Raw genomic sequence first — 15,091 nt, forward strand, 5'->3', positions numbered from 1 at the left:
TCATAATATTGTACAAATATTATAGAATAATATTTACTTGAAAATCTGACATACCAGGCGTAAAGGGTTTATCATAAATCCATGTTTCTGAGTTTGGATTTCAGTTGTCTATGTGAATGGCAGAAATCCATCTGGCTCTCTTCTTTTTTTTCAAAACTTTGCAAAAAGAAACTTGACTTCTTTCTCAATCTGTTGGTACAATCGATTGCATATTAACTCTTGCAGCTTTTATACACGATTTCTGTATTTTCCAGCCAGTCAAACAGTCAGCAGCCATTGAGCCAGCTGTCTTTTTAACCTCTCAATGTGGCATAACCCGAGTGCAGTCATGTTTAATGACATTACATGTATTTACTCTGTAAACAGAGGGTTATTTAATTGAAGCTAATGTTATCACAATGACAGTTGGCAGGTTTAGCAATATTGTAATTTAAAATTCAAACTTTTGCTAATTAGCACGAAACATGAAGTACAGCTGAGGCTGATGGGTGTGTTTTTAGGTTTGCAGACAGAGCAAACGTTGTCATCTAAAGAGCTCAACCTTCCATAGGGCTATTGCAACAATTCTCTTTTTTTCCTGAATTAGTGGTCCAGATAGACTGCATAATCCACAGACACTGTTCTACACAAACTGTCACATCCACTATCTGGCAAGGGCTAAATGTAAAAAAAAATTGCTTGCAGTTTCAGGCCTGGGAACATGCATTACAAAAGTCAGAAGGGCATAGTTTTAAGGTTCGCAAACTTCTCCTGTTTTGCTTTAAAGATTCATACGGTGAAAACAGTGGTTAAGCTTGACTTCAGTGAGTTTCACACTTTGGCTTCTCCTTGACAAGCTATGCATGCTGAATGCCACACATGCTGGCTGCATGTCTCTACTTTGTTCATATATTAGTACTTGCCACATGTGTCCAATTAGACCTCCAGTAAACTAAGTTGGTACACTTCTTTTGAATCGCTGCAGTGTAACATATGGGCCTCCTATGATGTCTAATTACTTTAAAACACACGAGTAATTACAATAATAAGTAATATGTTTAGATTATGCAAAAACTCAGTCCAGATGTTGAACATCTGTTTTGATCCGGGAGTTGTGCTTTTCTTACTTTACATGGTATTGTGAGAGCTGCTGTCAAGTTGGTTCATATCGCTTATGTAAATTTGGGGCTGTTAGAGTATATGCATGTGGAATAAGCCACATCTCTTCTCTGCCTTACATACATATTGTAAATTCAAAGTGAAATGAACTGCATTGTCCCATGTAAAACAGGGTGTGCTTTTGGCCTGTTGGTAGCATGGAGTAACACAGTAGCAGCATTGTACTGTCTAATAGTCAGAAGGCTGTTAAGAGAGATGAGGCATTCAGATCTCCTCCTGAGTCAGCTTGCTATCGGTCAATTTTTGCTTTACATGTGCGATACATGGAGCTTATAGCCGAGAGAATACCACGAGCCTAGTCATGTAAAAACATCAGAGGGAAACAGGAATGACTCTCATGACCACCAGCAGATGAGTACAGCAAGGAAACAACAGGGCTGCAGTCTTGATCCACGTTTGGAGGTTTAGCAGCAGAAAAGTGAAGGAGAGGATGTCAGACTTGAGATAATCTATAAAGACTAACATCCCACCTGAGCCCAACTTCTACAAACACACACCATACAGGTATGTCTTTAGTAATGTTGAAGCTTACCAACCTGTTCTTGTTTGGAAAAAATGCTCTGTCATTATGTATAAATCTCTTTATATCAAAATGATTGTGAGGATGATTGTAGCCTTCTGATATGCAGGCATAAACATCTAAATGAAGAGGTTAATCTTTTATGTATCTTGCAAAAAAAGATTTGATGAAAGGTTTCAGACAAACCTCGGAGATTAAGCAATCACTTTTGCACTTTTACTAAATTTAATGACTTCATTCCACTAGTGTGCACATAATGTAAGAAGGAGCGACGATGAATTTTTGCAGCAGAACCTTTCTAATACTTTTGGTGGGTCCGTGACATGGCTTAAAAGGATTGAGTTCATGAGATGTAATCCATGTTCAGACGGAGATGCTTGAACCTTTCAATGAGCACTCGACATTCTCTAGCCTTCACGTTCATACCTCTGTGTTCACTTTGACTTCAAAGGCTCAGGCGTGGACTGATGTTCCTTTAAATATGTGCAGTAGATGACAGACACTGTTTAGTGTAAGAAACAAATTGGTTGAGTCTGCAGAGTTTATATGAAAAGATCAATACCGTCACCGGCATTTAGTCTCGAATCAATCATAGCAATGAACAACAGATATTTTTTGTCTAAAGACTTCATATGGTTGAGAATAAATCTCACCATATTTCTGTTATCACGATCCAGACACTGATCATCACAGGCCCACGACATATAAATCTGCCATTCTGACATGGAGCCCAGCAGCTGCTGAGCTGCGATGTGAAAATGAGTTTTGATGATGGATCAGTCAACACCTCATGTTGTTCGTATTTTTCAGTAAATTATACTTGCTATGGGGAATATCTCAGTGCTAACCACAAAATGATAGATAGATTGCTTGATGGATGGATCATGGAAACGAGCAAGGGTTTTTTGTGGAAGAAACTAATGATTGATAATGTTTTCATCAACAGATACCATTCCTGAATCAATTATGCAGTAAGTAATTGCTTCTCTGACTAATGTATCACCTCAAAATGAGGACAGTCAAACGTTATTATACTTTCACAATAGTGTGCCCTATATTATTTATTCATAGAACATTTCTAATTGCAGGTGGGTCGTCTTGTTGCAAAGTTGGAATGTTTTCTCTTTTATATTCCCATTTTAGGCTTGTAAATAATGTTACTGAACATAGGATCACATAATTCTCCCAAATGACATTGCAATACTTTAGCTTTTTGGACACAAGTTGAAATGTTTACAGCTTCCTCCCACAGTCGAAAGAAATGCATATTAGGTTCATACAGTAGATGATTCTAAATTGACACCAGGAGTAAATGTCAGTGTGCATGGTTGTTTGTTTTGTTTGTCTCTGTGTCGGCCCTGTAATGGACTGTCGATGTGTACAGGGTGTACCCCACATCTCGCCCCATAGCAGCTAGGATAGGCTCCAGCCCCATTGCGACCCTGAATATAATTAAGCAGGTATAGAGGATAGATAGAGACATTTTTTTATGAGACTTTGGTGTCAAATCTATTGAGAAGGAAGGTACATGAGCAAATTAGAACAGTTCAGACTTTAAAAGGCTGTGTCATTGTAGTTATTACCCCAAGAAATTACCCAGAAATAACTCTGATATTCTGATTGTCACATCAGTTCAACAAAAATGATTTAACAATCACCAAGAAAAGAAAACAATCAGGCAAAATTTCAGCTCAGGAATGAATTATCAATATTGCAACTTCCATTCTCATGGCAAGTAAGTTCTGCATAGGATGCAGCCAAGGTATCTGTGTAGTGTGAAGAAGCAACGTGGGGAGCGGGACACTAAATCACAGCAATTTATTACCTCCGCCAAGGAGGTTATGTGATCGCCCGAGTTTGTCTGTTGGTCTGGATGTTCGTTCGTTCGTCTGTCTGTCTTTGCTGTAATTAGCACAACAAAAGATTGCAACGGCAAGCCAGTGTGCATAACTGCATATAGCGTAATAATAACGGCGAACACTGCTTCCCCACAAAACATTATAATAATAATAATATTAATAATAATAATTAATAATAACGGCGAACACTGCTGTTCAATAATGAATAGGGAGAAGGGAATGCCTCTTCTGCTGACAGCGCCAAACAACAAGTAGCCCACATCAGGAACGTATGTCCATACATGGCTCGCTATCCACAGGTAGGTTGGCGGTTGGCGGAGGTCTGCACTCTCTGAGTGCATTTCTAGTTGTGTATGCTTTAATTTGGTGAAAAAAAAAAAAAGTCTACCTGGTGAAAAATGAGCCAAGAGTTAGTGGTGATCTTTAACTTTCTATCACAATGGCTCCACACGAAATTTACCCACTGAGCACCTACTGACAACAGTTACCCCTTAAACTTCAGTTCTCAAAACAGGTGCAAAGCACTCTGACCTCCATGGAGCAATGCAGGTTCTTAAGAGATGAATGCACAGTGTGTAACCCCAGTACGCACATATAAACTCCTTAACAACAGCAAAATCACAGTGTTGGGGGTGGAGCTGCTGATTCATGGATCCTTGGTTTTAGACAGCACAGTCTCACACAAAAATGGGATATAGTCATACAACAGAACACAATGTATTCATGCTGACAACAATAAAATCTGTATTTTTTACATGGCATCCAGCAGCACTTGCAAAGTAATGTATTTGATGTGGAGTTTGTGTATTTCGCTGAAGGAGGGGATGCTATAGCCAGTAATATAGTATTTTGATGAAACATGTTGTTACATGTTAAAGGGGAAGTTTTTTTTTTTAAACCTGGACCGTATTCTGGCATAAAATACGTTCATCTACTCACCGATAACAGTTTGGTGAAAGTGGGCGTCCTTCGGACGATATTTAGATCACTCGATCCGCGTATATCCATATACGGCTTTCTACACACGCATCTGCTGGGATGACGTCATTGATGCGCACCGCTGCTCATTCACTCCGTGCTCTGTGACGGTCGGCTATCTTTACACGGGCTGTGTTCGAAACCGCCTACTACCTACTACATACTTGCAAACGGCATACTCATCGATCAGACAGTATGCAGAGCGTTTACACACAGTGCACTTCGATCCTGCCCGAGCCGAAATCAGCCGGCCTGAAGCTAATTTCGGCTCGGGCTATAAACTCTGTAAATATATAACTTTAGCAACATTTGAAACATTTTTAGGCGAGAAAGTAGTCGTTTAGATCCCCAACGTGTTGAAAACCTGACAAAATACCGGCTATTTACAATTTTGTTCCCACGAATTCGGCGCTACTAAAGCTAGCCGCAGTGAGTAACGCACTTCCAATTATTTTCACAAAATAAAATACCCGTTGCCTTTTATCATGGGGAAAGCCATTACGATACAATTGGTGCTTTTGTTTTGAAAACAGGAAGTGAACCTACCCTCGTTGTAGCTAGCTTGAAACTGCCGTTTTGACAGGAAATGATGATCGGCGACGTCACGTTACGTTGCATCCTGGGTAGTTTGAGTATGAGTAGTAACCTCATGATGCATACCCAACATTTCGGCCAATCTAGTATGCATCTAGTATACATCCGGGAACTTAAAAAAGTTAAAGTTAGTATTGTCACAGCCCGGCTCTAAGGCTGGAACAAAAATGGGAGAGACACGAAAGTTTTCCAAAAATAACTTTTATTTACAAAATAATCTAAACTAAAGAAACGTGGAGGTCAGTTGTCAGTCGTGTATGCATGCCTGAGTGTGTGAATGTGTAAGCGATCAAAAACAACAAACAGCCGCCGCCCTGCAAGTCAAAGGCAAGTCAGGAGGGATCCAAACTGGCAAGAGAGAAGCTTTTGAAGCACCAGCCCCAGGTGTGCTCAATCCGTCTGACGAGCACTCCGCCTTACTCTCTGCAGAAGGGAAGAAGCACTAAAGAGAAACAGGGACAACTAGTGGAGCGGAGGGGTCGTCACACCCCCCCCCATAAAAACAAAGTTCCCCCCTGGAACTCAAAGAGGGCACATGCACCACTCTGCAAACCTCAGTCAGCCCAGCAACACTCCCTCGCTGCATTTCTCTGTTCGGCCAGCTGTTCCTCACTTCTGGATGTGCAGACCGGTCATCTGACATGTTCTAATGTACCTACACACATCCTTTTTTAACCAAGGCCAGAAAAAGTACCGCAGAATATAATTATAAGTCTTGTGGACACCCAGATGCCCAGACTGATCATGGGAAGCCTTCAGCACCTCACTGCGAAACTTGGAAGGAACAACAATCTGCCAGACCGGGTCACCAACAAAGTTTTCCCCATGCAGCAGCCATTTCCGCACCAACAGCCCATCCTTCAACACGTACCCACTTGCAACACTCTCTGCCTCCTTAACCGTGAGAACCTGATCAAACAACTGACTCAGAGAGGGATCTGCTCTCTGCTCCGCCAGCAGGTCACTGCGAGAAACAGACAAAAGAGACTCAGGGATGTCTACAGAGAAGACCTCACTTTCTCCTGCCCTCTCATCTTCCAGGTCAGTATTGGACTCCGACTCAACACGGCATATAGCTCGTGTCAACGCCCCAGCTGTAAAAACTCCAGGAAAACACTGAGCACTCTCATCTGGCTTTCCTGTAACAACAGGTGAAGATGTTACTATGGGTGGAGGTGGCAGACCATCAGCCCACACATGTCTCCCAGCAAGACCATTACCGAGAATAATATCCACCCCCTTAAGGGGAAGTGCAGGACGCACCCCCATGGTAACCTCACCCTGAACCAACCCACAGTGCAGCATCAGTTTATGCAGCGGAACTGGCAACACCATTAGCCCCATTCCCTGCATCAAAATGGAGTCTCCAGTATTGGTTTCCTCAGAAAAAGGTAACACAGAACTCACAATATATGAGTCAAAAGCCCCCGTATCTCTCAGAATTTTTACCGGCACAGTGACATCACTCCCAACCAGTGACACATAGCCATCCGAGACAAAAGCTGAGAAATCAGCCTTATCCAAAGTGCACCTACCTCCAGCTTCCACCTGCTGGGAGGAGGAAGTGACAGGACTAACACGTTGGTCAGAGGCAGCAAGAACAACAGATTTAACCTGTGGACCACTATTCCTCCGGTTAGGACATTCACCTTTCCAATGCCCCCTGCCTTTGCAATAATGGCATGTGTTAGTTGAGTCAAACTGTACTTGACCATATGTAACCCGTTCTGATCTGCTGTTACCAGCTCCCCGGTAACCAAAATCATCCCGAGAGTGGTACTCACGGCCACCCCTGTGTATAAGCACATACTCATCTGCCAGCTTAGCGGCCTTGGCAGCAGTCTTCACTTTATGTTCACTAATATACACAGCAATATGACCGGGAATAGAGTTTTTAAACTGCTCTAGAACAACCAAATTACAAAGGTCACCAAAAGTGCTGACCTCCAAGGAAGCACACCACCGACTGAAATTAGTCTCCAGCTCCCTGGCAAACTCAACATGAGTCTGCTTCCCGGACTTCTCCCAGCTCCTAAACCTTTGTCGGTACGCCTCCGGCACCAACTCGTAAGCGGTCAAAACAGCCTCCTTCACAGTGATGTAAACTTTACTTTCAGCTACTGTGAGAGCAGAGTACGCTTCCTGCGCTTTACCTGTTAACACACACTGTAGCAACAGTGTTCGGTCTGAATCTGACCACCCCCTACTGTCAGCCACGCGCTCAAACAGGGAGAAAAATGTGTCCGGATCTCGCTCACCAAACTGAGGAACCAAGCGCAGGTTACTGGCAAAATCAAAAGAACCAGAATTTGACCTACCAGAAGCATGGCCTGCACCCCCTAAAGTCAGCCTACGCTCCTCCACTTCCAGCCTTTTCACCTCCAGCCTTTTAAGTTCAGTGTCCTGTCTTTTTTGTTCCACCTCAGCCTGTAGCTGAAGCAACTCACGCTTTTGTTCAAAAGTTAAACCAGGATCACCAAACACAACAGCTTCCGAAACCGTACCGGCAGCCTGCGACTTACCAGGTTTGATAACCTCCGACTCAGTGAGATTAGCTTTGATAATAGCTTTGATACTTTCCTTAGACCGTCTATCACTGATCTCTAATTCAAAATGATCAGCAATCCTAAGTAACTGGTCGCGTGTGCAGCGCTCCAGCCCCTCCTCGGACGGATCATTCAAAAAATCCTCCACACTAGCCATGCCAACTAACACACACTTACCTGTCCAAAACACACAGATTACGCCAACCAATGCACCCGAACCAAATTACAAAAGCCCACTGAGTTGAGCCCCCCCAGACACCGCAACGTCACAGTAGCCGTCCCTCCAACTGCCTCACCAACCTCTAGCTAAGCTCCCCCCTAGTCTTCGGATGTTACTTGTGGTGGGTTCTTATGCACCAACGCCCGCGAGCCGAGAAAAGCAACCAAAAAATAATGGCGACTCACCTGCAGCTCCGGATGTGCTCCCGAGACAACTGCTCTGACCACGTTCACAACACTGTAAAAAACACCCACCCAACGAACTCCAAAAGGGAACTCGCTGTAAAGCCTAACAGGGACAGAACCACCGTGATTCACCACGGCCGCGTACGGGACCAGACAACTCAGTGCCAAACAAAATACAGATCTCCAAACAGACTCACAGCAGCTGGCTCACTGACCAAAATAACCAACAAACATCACTTTCGTCAACTTCTCCCAACAAAAAAAATCTCACCTCTATTCGCAACTATAACTACAGCTGATCTCTCATGTCACCGGATTAGCGGACGATCGGACGAGCCCCCATGTCACAGCCCGGCTCTAAGGCTGGAACAAAAATGGGAGAGAGACGAAAGTTTTCCAAAAATAACTTTTATTTACAAAATAATCTAAACTAAAGAAACGTGGAGGTCAGTTGTCAGTCGTGTATGCATGCCTGAGTGTGTGAATGTGTAAGCGATCAAAAACAACAAACAGCCGCCGCCCTGCAAGTCAAAGGCAAGTCAGGAGGGATCCAAACTGGCAAGAGAGAAGCTTTTGAAGCACCAGCCCCAGGTGTGCTCAATCCGTCTGACGAGCACTCCGCCTTACTCTCTGCAGAAGGGAAGAAGCACTAAAGAGAAACAGGGACAACTAGTGGAGCGGAGGGGTCGCCACAGTATGAGTAGTAGGAGTAGTAGGAGAATTATGCGGTTTCGAACACAGCCACGGAGTTTGCTGCTGCTAGTTATGTGCAACATTTCAATTTGGAAATACGTAATAACGAACCATGTTACCAGCAGCAGTAGCAAATTCCATGTAAAGATGCTGCTGCGGCGCGCGTCCATGACGTCATCCCAGTAGACACGTGTGCAGAAAGCCCCCAATAGCCCCCAATAACAACAACACAGCAGCTCTGAACTAACAGTGCAATCGTACGTGCTCATTCATTCATTCGTCTTAAAGTATTGGTGAAATAAAGACAGATAATGCCTTATTTAGAGGCTGTATTGTCTCTGCCCTGTTCTCTCCCGTTTTATAGATATACGCAGATCTCGTGTGATCTAAATATCTTCCGAAGGACGCCGACTTTCACCAAACTGTTATGGGTGAGTAGATGAACGTATTTTATGCCAGAAATAAGGTCCAGGTTTAAAAAAAAACGAGCTTCCCCTTTATGTTGTTAAACCACAATGTTGTCCTAGTCTTAACCATGTCATTTTTAATAACTAGCCTGAACCAAGCACGTCATGATAGCAAAGCATGATAAGAATTTTATTTCATTTGCTCATTTTAATCATCTCTATCTTGATACTTAACCATAGCCATATTATTTGTTTTAAAAAACCCAAAACATGTAGTTACATTAAAACAGTTGCTGTGAAACACCATCCTCCCTCTCTCTGACCTCCAAATGCTGACTTTGTGGCTTATCAAAGTAACACAAGTGTCTTTGCTCTTTGTCTCACCCTACAGTTGTGTTATATAACACAAATCTCTGTGTGAGCTCAGCATATGTAAAGCCATAAACATGACCTTGTTGTTTTGTCGAAGAGACCACAAATATGCCATCAAAAGCCCACAAAAATGTTCAGTGAACGTTAAGCAAAACTATGTGGTCCAGAGCTGGAAACCTAAGTTGTGAGTTGTAGTATCTCAGCCGACCACCTGCTCCTGGACAGTTTCAGACAGGAAACAGGAGACAGGATCCGATAATCCGGAAAAGAAAATGTCTGAAAATATGTTAAACTCCACTATTCAGTAAATATGTTTGTTCTTTTAACTTGAAATAAACAACTATTGTCTAAAACATTGCATGTTTCCAGGCAAATGGCTGAATTAGCTTTACTCAGACTTTACAAGTGAATGATTGAAGGTGCAGGTTGTGTAGACTTTAAGTCTTTCCCACTGTTTTTGACGAGATGTTTCTCACCTCAGTGCCGTCAAAAAAAACTTCTCTCTGAAAGACATCATGTATACATTTTCTTACACTGAACCATTTATTGAGGAATCAGATGTTTTTTATTTTAACAATAATAATTAATCATTTAGACTGATGATTAAACTTAGAGAGTTCTGTCCTGATCCAAGCTCTAAAACAGCTTCAAGTATAGCTGATTTTGTACTACTTGACTTTGCCTGTCCTGCATTCTAGCTATGACACATGTGCACATGGCAGTGGAAAAGCTCATATGATATATTTCGGGCAGCTCTGGTGTCATCTTGGCTGGATGATTACCACAGGCGATGCCAGATCAACCAGGAACTTTAAACCAAACAGAATTTCTTTCAATTTAAAAAAAAAAAAACGGAAAACAGAAACATGCTATCTTTTAAACTATCATTTCATTTTTTTAAATGTGTCGTAAAATGTGCTATCTTTTACAACAATGATGGATTAAGCAAACAGTGAGGCTGTTTTAAGTTACTAAAAGCATATTTGGCATACTGATTAAATGCCCCAACATTGCTTTTGTCTTACTATACTAGGAGATCGATGTGATGATATTGGCGTTCCATTCTAATGCACTTGTTCTTTTAATTGTAAGTGTTTCAAATTAGTTGTCATGGGAATGTGCCCAACCATGTGGCCACAGTTAAATGGCCCACAGTGATCACTATCTCACATCCTGCAAATAGATGAAAACAGTTTACAATAGGATACAGTTTTAGAGAGTAGCTTTTAACTGAACAGCAAGTTGACCTGAGAGATTTTACTGATCTGCTTTAGAGTTTCTGTGAGATGACGGCTATAGGCTATTTTTTTAAATATAACGTCTTGTTATTTTGTTTCTGCCTCGGCAGAACATTGCTTACTGTGCCTGATTGGACGTTGGGTGTTGTAATGCAACCTCTCCTGAAGAATGTAATGACCTCACACATCAAGCAGATGTTTTCAATCAATATTTGTTGAGGTGAAATCCTATTAGTCTCCTAAATACATTTGCATAAACATTTCTCCATTTCATATGTACTGTGCTAAATTGCTTTTCTTACAGAGTTTATCTACAGTGGCCCTCAAGTGCTTCCACATGTTTAGTGTTACTGTTTGGCAGATGTAACAACATGGACACATGCATATTCAGCCAAACACATACTGTACTCATGGCCAGACACATGTATGCAAACAAAATTTCAGCACCATCCCACCCTAAACATCTTGCATTCCCCGTGAATGACTGGCCCAGAGTAAACAAACATTTATCTGCGATGGTGCTGCTTGTTTGGTGGACACTCTGGCTTGACGTAAACAGGCTATTGAATTTGTGATTAGAGGTATGATTTGGACGTGTAAAGAGGATTTTTCTCCTTGCGGTCGTTTGTAGTCACAGATTAAAACATCAGAATTGCTGTGGTTTGGCTGGTTCTCACAAGGAGAGCATGAAAATGAACTTGACAGTAAATGACATTCCATATTGTACTCTCATCAGCACCAATATACCTTCACGTTAATCTTACAAGGACCCTGACATATATGACTTACATAGCATACTAGATTGTGAAGACAACACTACAGAAGAATTGAACACCATGATGAAGAACATCAGAGATGGGAAATGTGAGAGGGGATCAGTCTGTGATATCTGTGCATCATCTGCCTTTTCATTGCTAAGAGTTTCGGCTTAGGTCATCAGCTGTTTAAAATTAATGTATTGCAGCGAACCGAGGAAGGCTGGTGCTTTGACTGATGTCAGCTTCATGCTGCTTAGTGCAAAGACTCGTTGGTTTGGGTCCAAACTGTTAATTTGTGGTTCTGTTGGGATTCAGTTTTGTTGTGTTTGAATTTTTTTCATTGTTTTTGGTTTTAAAGGTTTGTACAGTTGAAAAAGGTCTTAAAGGGATAGTTCGCCTCTTTTGACATGAAGTTGTATGACATCCCATATTAGCAATATCATTTATTAAATTTGACTTACGCCCTGCTGCGTCCTGTGAGCCGAGTTCTAGCCTCGTTTTGGCATTGACGAAGGTAGTCCAGCTAGTTGGCTGGGGCTTAAAAAATAAAGCGTTTTGCTTCTCAAAATAAAATGCGTTCAAAAGAGTAATACATTTGTATCACAAAATCGTTCATCCAGAAAAAGTCAGACCTCACAATTGCTTGGCACTATTTTCTCTCCCTTCATACCAATGCGTGCAGCCACCTGCAGATAGCTGCACCTGTTACGGTGTTTACTGCTCGGAAGCAGGGGACTGCTCCGTCTGCACTTCGGTCTGCACGGTCAACACAGCCCGTAGTGAAACAAAGGTAGAGAGATGTCATACAGCTTCTTGTCAAAAGAGGCGAACTATCCCTTTAAGTTTAATAAAATATAACTAATCAGGACTTGAGGTTCTGTGGGATTTAGTGAAACTCAGTGAATATTTGAGGGTAGCGTTGTATTTAAGTCTGATCTGAGCACCTGGTTAGCTCCTATAATAATAATAATAATAATAATGACTTGGTTTTATATAGCGCCTTTCAAGTAACCCAAGGTCGCTTACTTACAGTAAGGATACTTACAGTAGTATACTTACACATACTTTTTGAGTCTCAGTGAAAGTAAACTCAGAAATTAACCATCCATTTTGCTCAATGTTGTACCCACAAGAAGAAACAATTCTTCGTCAACATATATACTGCTTAAACCAACAATACCAATGACTAGAATGTGAAGATACATGTTGCATGCTGGGATGGGGAGAGATGAGAAGGGAAGAGATGGGAAAAGAAAGAAAGGAGATAAAAAGTGTCCCTTTCTGCTTGTAATTGAATTGCAAGATCTCCAAATTGATAAGATATCGTGCCAAAATCTGATTACGGCCAAATCTGACACTCTTTTTTGGCTCATTCATTTAATGTAAACAAATAATTAAACTTCTAAGTATATTCAGAAGTGTGTTTGTTTTATAGAGTGATATGCGTAGGGTTTTAAAATGTCACAATATTGATAATAAAGATGTGTCTTGATGTTTAAACTCATTAGAAACGTGTTGGGGTTGCAGTGAACAGACATGTTTAGCATTAGGTTATGAAGAGTAACAATGGGCTGAGATATAATTTTAGTTGCTGATCCTACAGTTTGATCCCCAAGTTAGAAAGTAGAGTCTGTGTACACAAAGGACGGGAATACAATTTGTCTAAACAAATGCATGCACAAGATGCATGACATCAGCTTCCCATTTCTTCAGTGGAGTATAATTTGAAGAAAGTTTTTGTTGTTTTAATTGTTTTAAGTAATTGTTTTACTTTAAAATTGGACGTATCAGGGTTGAAACTACTGTTGTTTGTTATAGCTTTATATTTTCCAAAGTTTAGCACAACCGCCTTCAATATCAGACACTGTCTTTGTTTGCTTTTACCTGCTTATCTGTACTTTGTACTGGCAAATATGAAATTGATAACTCCAGTATCCACGACATAAACATAAAGTAGAATTAGGGTGTTGACATGCTAATGTTTGCTGATAAGGAATAACAAATTACAGCTGGAGCAGATGAATTGCCCGTGCTGTTTGGCTCTGAATCATAAACAAATAGAGATTTTTAGTTAAGGATAGCTCAGGATGGAATTTCAGGGGTTCACTCATAAATGAATGTCTGCACAAAATATCAGGAAAATATGTCAGATTCTTACTGAGATATTTCAGAAACAAATAAAAACAAATCAACTGATTGAAAAACAAACATCATGAATAAAGCTTAAAACCTCAAGATACCATCAAAGGACACTCTCGTCTTTATAGCATACCACAGTCTCTATTTTTAGGACTGCTATTAAAAAAAAGAAAAAAAGTCAACGGAAGGTTCCAAATGGAGACCCAGAGGCTAAGGCCTTTTTTAAAGATGACATTTCAACATATCAGGGATAGAATAGGAAAAGACCTAGGTGTAGCTTATAGCTAGAATGAACGATTGCTGTGTTCCACCCAGGTGTGATGACTCCAGGGGTCCGTTTCACGTAGCAGGTTCAACCAACTCTGAGTCTATTCCTGATCTCTGAGTTGATCCACTCTGAGATAGAAAACCCTGAGTTTTCGGTTCCAGAAACGCTGATTTGAGTGAGGTTAATCAACTCTGAGTAGGTTCACCTTGAGTTTAGCGCGTGCACCACAACTTTAAAAAGCCAGCATCAATGGAGCCCCGATTCGACGAGTCACCTTGGCAACGGGGAAGAGGAGGGGCTACGTTTTTCACCAACCTCGAATTGGAAATCTTAATGCGCTCATAAGGGGAGTTTCAATACGTTTTTAGAAATAAGTGCAACACCGTTGCAGCAGCAAAAGTGTAAGTTTAAATGTAGTCCTTTGCAATCCCAATAATATTACAGGGAAACTGCTTGAATGGTAGCCCATTCATTTATTTCATTTAGGTGCAATCTCGCGGGGGAGAAGCTCACTTGGCAGCAGTTTAAGATGAAATATAAAAACATTGTTCAAACAGGTGAGACCTCAGCATGGAGGTACCTCATTTTGATCACGTTTTATACTATGAAGTAAATATTAAGTGGCTATTTGACTGTGCAGTTATTTTATTCCCAACATAATGCTGTTTTCACACACATAAACTATGTCTTCTCATCTATATCATCCATCCATCCATCCATTATCTATACCGCTGAATCCGTCAGTCGGGTCGCGGGGGGGCTGGAGCCTATCCCAGCGGTCAATGGGCAAGAGGCGGGGTACACCCTGGACAGGCCACCAGTCCATCACAGGGCCACATAGAGACAAACGAGACAAACAACCATGCACACTCACACTCACTCCTAAGGAAAATTTAGAGTCGTCATCTATATCATGTTCTGTTAAATAATTAAGCCTATTTAAACTAACACAGACTTCTACTGAGCCAACAGAAAGAAGGCAGATGCCCGTAAAACCGGTGCTGCCCAGCACCACCACCTCTAACGGGAGGGAAGTGGCTGAGGGAATCCCCGGAGGGAATCCACCCCCAAGACACGAGTGCCTTTATAAAATATAATAGGCCTATATATGTCTTTTTTAAGCCTATTCATACTAATATTTATTTGTCTTTTATGT

At 41.5% G+C, this 15,091-nt stretch overlaps 1 protein-coding gene across 7 annotated transcripts in view; it reads left to right on the forward strand.

Annotated features, from left to right (window-relative positions):
* The window catches only part of myocd (myocardin), a 182,075-nt gene that overhangs the window by 33,963 nt on the left and 133,021 nt on the right, over positions 1-15,091 (forward strand). The window contains exon 1 of one of the 7 annotated variants that reach the window (XM_075457392.1): positions 9,164-9,184. The exons of the other annotated variants lie outside the window; for them this stretch is intronic. The gene's annotated coding sequence lies outside the window, so the exon portion shown is untranslated. Of the gene's footprint in view, positions 1-9,163; positions 9,185-15,091 lie in introns of those variants that run through there. 7 annotated transcript variants of the gene reach the window in all.

This window comes from Odontesthes bonariensis, chromosome 23 (genome assembly GCF_027942865.1).
Source record: "Odontesthes bonariensis isolate fOdoBon6 chromosome 23, fOdoBon6.hap1, whole genome shotgun sequence".
NCBI classification, from domain to species: Eukaryota; Metazoa; Chordata; class Actinopteri; order Atheriniformes; family Atherinopsidae; genus Odontesthes; species Odontesthes bonariensis.